Source organism: Gekko japonicus, unplaced genomic scaffold (assembly GCF_001447785.1).
Source record: "Gekko japonicus isolate JY-2015 unplaced genomic scaffold, Gekko_japonicus_V1.1 scaffold992, whole genome shotgun sequence".
NCBI lineage: Eukaryota > Metazoa > Chordata > Lepidosauria > Squamata > Gekkonidae > Gekko > Gekko japonicus.
Window position 1 is genome coordinate 38,220 of NW_015173704.1, and position 11,268 is coordinate 49,487.

The following is an 11,268-nucleotide window of genomic DNA, read 5'->3' on the forward strand; positions in this document are numbered from 1 at the left end:
GCCATCAGGAGGTCCAGCAGTGGGGCCGGGATACTAGAAGCCCTCCCACTGTTGTCCCCCCCAAGAGCCAAGAAGACAGAGCATCACTGCCCCAGACATAAGAACATAAGAGAAGCCAATGTTGGATCAGGCCGATGGCCCATCCAGTCCAGCACTCTGTGTCACACAGTGGCCAAAAATACCAGGTGCCATCAGGAGGTCCAGCAGTGGGGCCAGAACTCCAGAAGCCCTCCCACTCTTGCCCCCCCCAAGCACCAAGAAGACAGAGCATCCCTTGCCCCATCTCTCCTTATATATAATTGAATAGTGGGTGCCAAAGTTCTAATTCTAAAATGCACTCCCTTAGTGTATGGCTGATGGCACTGCTCCTCAGCATATATCGCCACCAATCAGAAGGCAAAGCCCGGGTCCCGCCCACACCACAACTGCGGCGACAACCTGGTCTTTTGCATATGGAAGCTGATTGGACTTCAGTCCATTCCACACCTCAAACCCCCCCCCCCCCTCCGCAAGGCAGTTGGAATGTCAGTTGCATATGGAACCTGCTGTATTCTGGTGGTGTGCAGGTCCCAGGTTCATGTTTTAAAAGCAGACTGACACTGTTTGCCCAAAGCCAGAGCACTCTCCCAGAGCCTCTTTCTAGATCCCAGTGTATTTATTTCCGCAACGGGCATTATTTCTAGTAATAACATAACAAAGAAGCCAATGTTGGATCAGGCCAATCGCCCATCCAGGCCAACACTCTGTGTCACACAGTGGCCAGAAATACCAGGTGCCATCAAGAGGTCCAGCAGTGGGGCCAGGACACAAGAAGCCCTCCCACTGTTGCCCCCCACCCCCAAGCATTGAGAATACAAAGCATCACTTGCCCCAGACCGGGAGTTCCTATCTATATCTTGTGGCTAATAGCCACTGATGGACTTCTGCTCCATATGCTTATCTAATTCCCTCTTAAAGACATCCATGATTGTAGCCACCGCCACCTCCTGTGGCAGTGAATTCCACATGTTAATCACCCTTTGGGTGAAGAAGGACTTCCTTTTATCCGTTCTAACCCGACCGCTCAGCAATTTCATGGAGTGCCCACGAGTTTTTGTCTTGTGAGAAAGGGAGAAAGGGTCGTCTTTCTCCACCTGCTCTATCCACCACATAATCTTAGACACCTCGATCACGTCACCCCCTCAGTCGTCTTTTCTCCAAGCTAAAGAGCCCCAAGCGCCTTAACCTTTCCTCATAGGGAAAGTGTTCCAACCCTTTTATCATCCTAGTTGCCCTTTTCTGCACTTTTTCCAAAGCTATAATATCCTTTTTGAGGTGTGGTGACCAGAACTGTCCACAGTATTCCAAGTGAGGCTGCACCATCGATTTATACAGGGGCATTATGATACAGGCTGATTTGTTTTCAGTGCCCTTCCTAAATATCCCCAGCATAGTGTTGGCCTTTTTTGCTGCAGTCGCACGCTGTCTTGACATTTTCAGTGACTTATCTACTACGACGACTCCAAGATCTCTCTCTTGCCTTGATGTGGATGGCCCGGGCCAACTCAATCTCGTCAGATCTGGGAAGCTCAGCAGGGTCAGCCCTGGTTATTACTCGGGTGGGAAACCACCAAGGAAGCCTGGGGTAGCTATGCAGAGGCAGGCAAGGGCAAACCACCACAATCCAGTCTTGGAAGCTAAGCAGGGCTGGTGCTGGGTAGTACTCATGTGTGAGACGGACCACCACGGAAGTCCAAGGTTGCTACGCAGAGGCAGGCAATGGGAAGCCACCTCTGAACGTTTGGGGTAGTGGTTAAGTGTGCGGACTCTAATCTGGGAGAACCGGGTTTGATTCCCCCACTCCTCCACTTGCACCTGGCTGGCGTGACCTTGGGTCAGTCACAAGCTCTGGCAGAGCTGTCCTTGAAAAAGAGCAGTTTGTGTCAGAGCTCTCTCAGCTCCACCCGCCTCACAGGGTGTCTGTTGTGGGGAGGGGGAGAGAAAGGTGTTTGTAAGCCGTTCTGAGACTCCCTTGGGTATTCTTCTTCTTCTTCTTCTTCTTCTTCTTCTTCTTCTTCTTCTTCTTCTTCTTCCTTCAATCTTCCCCAGCATCAGGGTCTTCTCCAGTGAGGGCTCCCTTCTCATTGGGTGGCCAAAGTATTTGAGCTTCAGCTTCAGTATCTGGCCTTCCATGGAACAGTCAGGGTTGATTTCCTTTGTTGTTGTTGTTGTTCAGTCGCACAGTCGAGTTCGACTCTTTGCGACCCCGTGGACCACATCACACCAGGCCCTCCTGTCCTCCGTTTTCCTCCGGAGTTGGCTCAATTTCATGTTCGTTGCATCGATGACACTGTCTAACCCTCTCATCCTTTGCCGTCCCCGTCTTCTCTGACCTTCAATCTTTCCCAGCATCAGGGTCTTCTTCTCCAGTGAGGGCTCCCTTCTCATTGGGTGGCCAAAGTATTTGAGCTTCAGTTTCAGTATCTGGCCTTCCAGGGAACAGTCAGGGTTGATTTCTTTTAGGATTGACTGATTTGATCTCCTTGCAGTCCAAGGGACTCTCAAGAGTCTTCTCCAGCACCACAGTTCAAAAGGTAATCTATTCTTCGGCGCTCGGCCTTCCTTATAGTCCAACTCTCGCAGCCATACATGACTACTGGGAAGACCATTGCTCTGACCATGCGGACTTTTGTTGGCAGGGTGAAAGCTCTACAGGGTCACCAAAGGCCAGCTACAACTAGATGGCACCTTCCCTCACCACCGCGTGGCCTTGTGACCGGCCTTCTCGTCTTTTCTCAGCATCCCTGTCAGCAATGCAATGTCCTGGATGTCGACGGCCTCGTCACGACTCGTAGGAGTCGGAAGCTCACGGCGAGGGCGCCCTTCGGTCTGCAGAGCCTCTCTCGGCTGAGTCGGAAGCTGCTTTTTGCAGCCCACGGAGATCTAGCCACGTGTCCTGTCCTCCCCCCCCCCGTCCCCTGGGGTTTGATGTTGCAACACTGGAGGGAAGGAATACGTGAGCAGGGGGAATGGTGGCCAGTTACTAAATTTGCTTCTCGTGTTAGTTCTTCTTTCGGGGGGTGTGGGGGGGAGGCGGGCAAGATGAAAAATCAGCTGAACGCGCTTTGCCCCGAATAAGACAAGCTGTTCGGACAAACAAGCTCATGTGGTGTGTCAGAGAGACACTTTTGCTGAGGCAGAAATCCTCACTTCCTTCCACCCACAATCCACAGTCACTGCAGTGCTTTCAATGTAAGCTTTGGGTTCTTCTTGGGACCGGAGACCCTGGGGTGCTGCTGCCAGTCTGACTAGACGAGACTGACCACGGTGGGCCCCATTGTCAGACTCAGCAGGCAGCTTCATGAATTCATGTGTAGAACATCCTGGGTCCAGTCCCTGGAATCCCCAGGTCAAAGGACCAGGGAGCAAGTGATAACCAAGACCCGAGCCAGTTTGGTGCAGGGGTTAAGATCACGTACTCTAGTCCGGGAGAACAGGGGTTTGATTCCCCACTCCTCCACATGCAGCCAGCTGGGTGGCCTTGGGCCAGGTGCAGTTCTCCCAGAGCTGTTCTCTCAAGGGCAGTTCTCTCAAAGCTCTCTCAGCCCCAACTACCTTACAGGGTGTCTGTTGTGGGGAGAGGAAGGGAAGGAGATTGTATGCTGCCCTGAGACTCCAGTGAAGGGCAGGGTATAAATCCAATCTCCAACATGCTGTGTCATACCAAGAAGACAGAACATCACTGCCCCAAACATAAAAACATAACAGAAGCCATGTTGGATCAGGCCAGTGGCCCCTCCAGTCCAACACTCTGTGTCACACAGTGGTCAAAACCAAGAGGCCATCAGGAGGTCCAGCAGTGGGGCCAGGACACCAGAAGCCCTCCCACTGTTGACCCCCCCCCCCCAAGCACCAAGAAGACAGAGCATCCCTTGCCTCAGACCAAGAGTTCCTATCTATACCTTGTGGCTAGGAGCCACACACAGAACTCTGCTCCATATGTTCATCCAATCCCCACTTGAAGCTGTCTGTGTCTGCAGTCTCCGCCACTTCCTGCAGCAGTGAATTCCACATGTTAATGACTCTTTGAGTGAAGAGGTCTTTCACATCACCTACTGCCAGGTCTTTTAACTGGGGATGCCAGGGATTGAACCTGGGACCTTCTGCATGCCAAGCAGAGGCTCTTCCACTGAGCTCTTTACAGCTCTCCAGGGTCTCGGGCAGAGGTCTTTCCCATCACCTCCTGCCTGGTCCTTTTTAACTGGTGGTGCCGGGGATTGAACCTGGGGCCTTCTGCATGCCAAGCAGAGGCTTTTGCCACTGAGCCATGCCCCTTCTTTACAGCTCTCCAGGGTCTCAGGTGGAGGTCTTTCCCATCTCCTACTGCCTGGCCCTTTTTAACTGGAGATGCCGGGGAATGAACCTGCGACCTTCTGCCTGCCAGGCAGAGGCTCTTCCACTGAGCCACGGCCCCTCTTTACAGCTCTCCAGGGTCTCAGGCAGAGGTCTTTCCCATCACCTACTACCTGGACCTTTTTAACTGGTGGTGTTGGGGATTGAACCTGGGACCCTTTGCATGCCAAGCAGAGGCTCTTCCACTGAGCCACGGCTCCTCTTGACAGCTCTCTAGGGTCTCAGACAGAGGTCTTTCCCTTCACCTCCTGCCTGGCCCTTTTTAACTGGAGATGCCGGGGATTGAACCTGGGACCTTCTGCATGCCGAGCCACAGGCCCTCTTTACAGCTCTCCATGCTCTCAAGCTGAGGGCTTTCCCATCACCTCCTGATATTTGAAAAAAAATCCACAGGTCCTAATGCAGTCTGTGTGCAAAGAGTGGGGCATGCTTCTTCTTGCTTCTTTGCAGATTTTTTTTTTTATTAATGTTCAGACCTTTTTCTTTTTCTTTTGGAAAGAGAGGTGCCAGAACCCTCAAGAGGGAAACGAAGTTTTCATTCGGTATACTGAAAACTCATGAACTTTTCAACATTTTAAAAATAATTTTCTTGAAGAAGTTCCGGAACTCTGTTCTGCCATATTCCCCCAGGGGAAAAACCCCTGAAAATGTTTAATTAAATATTTCCCGCCCACTTTTCCGAAAAATTTGATCAATGCAGCTTGCTAAATAAACAAGCTACGAATCATAATATAAATCTCAAAAGCGATAAAAGGAAAACCAAAGACCATCGTGCTCAGCTGCAGAGCGGCTGTCGGCTAGAACAACGCGGCTAATCGGAACAGAACCAGCATCAGGGGTCATTTCCTGCAGGAGGGCACAGGAGCAGAGCTCCGGCAGTAAAGAGCCCAGGGGGCGGGCACATGCAACAAGCCCCACCCCCTGCTCCCAGCAGCCCTCAGTCAGAGCAAGAAGCAGCCAGGTAAGTTGCAGAGCTCCCCCCGCCCCAAAACTGTCCACTGGCACCTTTAAGACCAAGTTTCATTCAGGTACAAGCTCTCCCTCCTCTGTGAGGACAGATCTGCTTGTTTCCCCCCCCCCCAATAGCTAGCAATCCAAAACAGTCCAGTGGAGCCTGAGCGGTGGGTGTTGCCTTCTGACACACTCACGGTGATGTCAGTGGGCGTGGCATATGCACATAAGTTATGCTAAATGAGTTATGCTAATGAGCTCCAGCACCTCTTTTTCTATGAAATGACCCCTGTCCGGCATGACTGAGAAGTCACACGAAAGTTTCAAAAGGAGGGCTTTCTGCAGTGTCTAAATACCAGTAATGAAAGGACAGGGCAGACATCTCTTGGAGGGAATTCCAGATTTGCTTCGGGCATATATGAAATAGTTCTATGCCTCATTATCCCAAGCTCAAAACAGCTAACAAAGAGCATTAAAAAAGCAGATTATAAAACCATCCACTTTAAAAAAAAAAACACCACTTTAAACTTGACTCATCTAGAAGGCAGTAAGAGTACCAAAAACTCTGATGAGTACAGAAATTGGACAGGCAAAACGAAATACTGTTTGGATTCACTGCCGGAGGACAGAGTGGTGGCCACAGGAATAAACAGCTTTAAAGGGGGATTAAATAGATTCATGGAAGATAACTAGGGTTGCTGAAAAGTATGCAGATGGGGAGTGATTTTCAGCTAAGCATACCTTTATTTAGTTCAGAACAAAGACAACTGATCGGCTCGCAGGCCGGTTTATATTCATTCAGAAAACCCGCCACCAAGCTCACCTAAACACACCCCCTACTCCCGATAGGCTATTTACAGTAACCGAGAGACCCATTGGCCTCCCGGCCGGGGACCTAGCCCTTTCATTGGGCCGGCTAGGATCCTACGGACCCATTGTGTTTAGACTCGAAGCTAGCAAGGAATTGTGCCTGGTCAGCCCGGGCAAGTCCGGGCATGTCAGGCTGAATACATTACAGTTGCCAAGTCCCCCCGGGGGGCCGGGGAAACCCCCGCTCGAGAGGCCTGTTTCCCACCGGCTCGGATTGGGCCACCGGGGGGAACCCCGCCCCCAAAGTGCCAGACATACTTGGCATGATGACGCCACCTGGAGGTGACATCATTGCATTGGGCACGTTGCGGGGGGACGCTCTGTCATTCAAGGGGAAACTCTTTAGCTTGGAGAAACGATGGCTGAGGGGTGACAGTAGCACATGTGAAAGGGATCTAGGTGTTCTGGTTGATCACAAGCTAAACATGAGCCTGCAGTACAGTGCAACTGCGAAGAAAGCTAATGCAGTCTTAGGATGCATGAACAGAAAAGCCTTGTGTCCAGATCACGGGAGGTGGCCGTTCCGCTCTGTTCTGCTATGGTCAGACCTCACCTGGAGTCCTGTGTCCAGTTTTGGGCACCACATTTTAGGAAGGACATTGACAAGCTCGAGCGTGCCCAGAAGAGGGCAACCAGGATGGTGAGAGGGTTGGAATTCAAGCCTGAGGAGGAAAGGCTGAAAGAGTCGGGGCTGTTTATCCCGGGAAAGAGGAGGCTTAGAGGGGACACGCATGGAGTGAGGGGACACGATTGCAGTCTTCAAATATGTGAAGGGCTGTCATGTAGAAGATGGAGTGGATCTATTCTCTCTCGCTCCGGATTGCAAGACTAGATCTAATGGGTGGGAATTACAAGGGAGTCGTTACCGGCTAAATATCAGGAGAAGCTTCCTAACTGTCAGAGTGGTTGAGCAGTGGAACAGTCTGCCTCGGAGGTGGTGGAGGCTCCTTCACTGGATGTTTCCAAGCGGAGGCTGGACGACCATCTTTTGGGTATGTCGTAGGGCTGTCTTTCGGCTGTGCTCCTACAGAGTGCAGGGGGTTGGACTAGATGACCCGCAAGGTCCCTTCCAACACTAACATTCTATGATTCTATGATTCTATGATGTTCTTATGAAGGCCTCGGCCTCCCTGCTCTGTTGTTGGCCCTCCAGAGGAACTGGTTGGCCCCTGTGTGAGACAGGATGCTGGACTAGATGAACCCTCACTGGTCTGACCCAGCAGTCTTCGGTTCTTAACTCTTATGCCCTTCTAAAAAAGCTGGGGAAAGATGTAGCATTTTGTAGTCCTTCCAAAAGATGATTCCGGAGACCAGAGGCCAACAGTAAAAAAGCCTGCCCCTCTTATCCCGAACGAAACTTTTTAATGTTTAAAACCAACACATTGACTTGACTCCAGAAGCAAAGTGACAACTTGTGCAATTAGGGCAGAACGTGTTAATAACATTCAAATTCTGGAGACACAGAGTGCAAACTCCACAGTTCCTTTGAGATGAGAAATGACAAATGCTATAGAACAAAGTTTGAGTCCAATGACACCTTTAAGACCAACAATGTTTTACTCAAGGTGTGAGCTTTTGTGTGCAGGCACACTTCATCAGACAATAAAATGGGATTACAGATTATAGTTGTATATATAGGGGTGTCGTGTTAAATTAGCATGCAAAATAGCAGGGGTCATTTCGTAGAAAAAGAGGTGCAGGAGCTCATTAGCATAACTCATTAGCATAGCTTATTTGCATATGCCACAGCCCCTGACATCACCGGAAGTGTGTCAGAAGGCGACACCCACCGCTCAGGCTCCACTGGACTGTTTTGAATTGCTAGCTATTGGAGGGGGGGAATGTGCAGATCTGACCTCACAGAGGAGGGAGAGCTTCTACCTGAATAAAACTTGGTCTTAAAGGTGCCACTGATTGCTAGCTATGGGGGCGGGGGGAGACGCACAGATCTGCCCGCACAGAGGAGGAAGAATTTGTACTTGAAGGTGGGCCGGGGGGGGGGGGGGGCTGTGGACCTGGCTCCTCACTGCTGGAGCGCCGTTCCTGTGCGCTCCTGCAGGAAATGCCCCCCGCAAAATAGTAAAGATATTTTTTAACAGATCAAAAGAGTGACAAGCTTGGTTTCTGGTTATCATGTTTGGATTCAACTGGGGGGACGGGGGGGACGACCCAACCAGGATGTAGAAACCTGTGAACGGTTCTTAGTTCTAATAAGGAACCTCTATATTCAGAAGCATTATACCCCAGAGCTTTTCAACAATTACAATTGTCATTTGCATGTCCACAACCTGCGTGCATTGACCAAAGTTTTCAGAATAGCGGGCTGGAAATGTTCCTGTTGGCAGCAGGGGAGAGGACTGTATATTAGGAAACATTTTTTACAGTAAGAGTAACTGAACAGTGGAATGGGTGGTGAGCTCCCCCTCCCTGGCAGTCTTGAAGCAGCGGCTGGACAAACCCTTGTCAGGGATGCTCTAGGCCAGTGGTGGCGAACCTATGGCACGGGGGCCAGAGGTGGCACTCAGAGCCCTCTCTGTGGGCACGCGTGCCATCGCCCCAGCCAGGCCCAGACCGTCATTAAAGTGTCGAATTCTCCCTGCCAAATAATTTTAAGTAAATGAAAGAATTTGGGATTGCTTTCCTGACTTTGTTTGGATCATCTTAAGTTACATGTAGGAGTTGTTTTTTCTACAGTAAAACCTCAGTATTCAGGTTAAATGGCCGTGTTGGCAGTTTGCGATAAAGAAGTGGGTTTTGGGTCGCAGTTTGGGCACTCGGTCTCTAAAAGGTTCACCGTCACTGCTCTAGGCTGATCCTACATTGAGCCAGGGGGTTGGGCTAGATGTCCTTTATGGTACCCTTCCAACTCGATGATTCTGTGATTTCCACACAGGCTTTCTTGCCTTGTCCTCAGAACAGAGCTTCTGACATCGCTCAATTCTCTCAGGAGCAGTCCTCGAGAGAGCTCTCTCAGCCCCACCGACCTCACAGGGTGTCTGTTGCGAGGAGAGGAAGGGAAAGGAGATTGTAAGCTGCTCTGAGACCCCCTTGGGTAGTGAAGGGTGGGGTATAAATCCAATCTCCTCCTCCTCTCCTTCTCCACTCCTCCACATGCAGCTGCTGGATGACCTTGGGTAACCCATAGTTCCGTCAGGGCTGTTCTCTCAAGGACAGTTTCTGTCAAGAGCTCTCTCAGCCCCACCGACCTCACAGGGTGTTTGTTGTGGGGAGGGGAAGGGAAAGGAGTTTGTAAGCCGCTCTGAGACTCCCTCGGGTAGTGAAGGGCGGGGGATAAACCCAGTCTCCTCTTCTTATCTGTCCAGTTCTCTTTGCAGCTATGAATGCAACAGTATAAGCGACCAAATAAGCGCTGTGTGTACTTAGAGCGATAAGCAGAAAATTATCAGCCAGTGCCAGTAACAACTACGCATACATGTTTATCCATACATTATGGACTTCTGTCTTGAAATAACAGCGTTAACGGTCGTGCCGCAATATTGGTGGCGTTTCCTTGTTCTGTGACTTCTTCGCAGCACTGCTTTTGGATGCATTTAAGTTGCCTACGTCGGAATTAATTGTGTTTATGCAAAACTTGCTCCGAAACGCTCACATGTATGGATAAACGTGTCTGTGTCGTCGTTACTGGCGCTGACTGATTATTGTGTGCTTATCACTTTAAGTACACACAGCGCTCCTTTGGTTGCTGATAGCCTTGCACTGCGTTCCTGTCCTCGCTTTGTTATGAATGCAACGGAGGCGACGGAGCATCCGCAAAGCCCTTTCCTTCCCTCACCTTCCCCCCCCCCCCCCCCCCCCCCGCCCTGCGATTTGTATCCTCTCCCAGTGGAGGGCTTTTTCAATTCAGTACCTGACAGATTGGAGCTGCGGTGGCTCAAGTGGTGAAGACGCTAAACTGCAGGCTGTGGAAGGTCGGTAGTTCAGCCATTTGAGACCCGAGTGTGCCGCATGATGGAGTGAGCTCCCGTCTCTAGTTCCCGCTCCTGCCAACCTAGCAGTTCGAAAGCAAGGAATTGCAAGTAGATAAATAGGTACCGCTTCGGTGGGAAGGTAACAGCGTTCCGTGCGCCTTGGAGTTTAGTCATGCCGGCCACATGACCACGGAAACGTCTTCGGACAGCGCTGGCTCTTCGGCTTGGAAACGGAGATGAGCACCGCAACCATAGAGTCGGATTCGACTGGCTTTTGAGCAAGGGAACCTTTACCTTTACCTTTACCTGACAGATCGCTATAGTCCAACAACATTATAAATAACAATTGTAACTGTGGCAGAGCAGGCCCTGTTCCGTTCTGCAGGCCCGGTTCCACCCTGCCTTCCAAGGTTTCCCCAATGCCTGGAGAGGCTTTTCTCCCTCTCTCCGGTAACTCACCACCAGTGTTCCCTCTAAGCTGAGTTAGCGTGAGCCAGCTCACAGTTTTTTAGCCTCCGGCTCACACCTTTGTCTTGGCTCAAGAAGGAGGGCTCCAGAGCAAAGTAATTTATGCAGGAGCCAAACGGCTTGCTCCCAACTTTAATGCCGGTAGCTCACAAGGTAGAATTTTGGCTCACGGGACTCCACATCTTAGAGTCACCACCGTCACCTGACCATTGTAGGAATTGCTCGCTGGGAAGGTCTGGACCCCAGCTTCCTTTCCAAGATCTGAATCCTTGCCTTCTAGGGCAACTAGAATAATAAAAGGGCTGGGACACCTTTCCCTGCGAAGAAAGGTTAAAGGGCTCGGGGCTCTTTAGCTTGGATAAACGACGGCTGAGGGGTGACATGATCAAGGTTTATAAGATTATGAGTGGGATGGAGCAGGTCAAGAAAGAAGTACTTTTCTCCCTTTCTCACAATATAAGGACTTGTGGGCACTCCATGAAATTGCTGAGCAGTCGGGTTAGAACAGATAGAAGGAAATCCTTCTTCACCCAAGGAGTGATTCACACATGGAATTCACTGCCACAGGAAGTGGCGGCAGCTACAAGCATGGACGGCCTCCAGAGGGAATTGGATAAACAGAGGTCCATCAGTGGCTATTAGCCACAAGGCATAGACA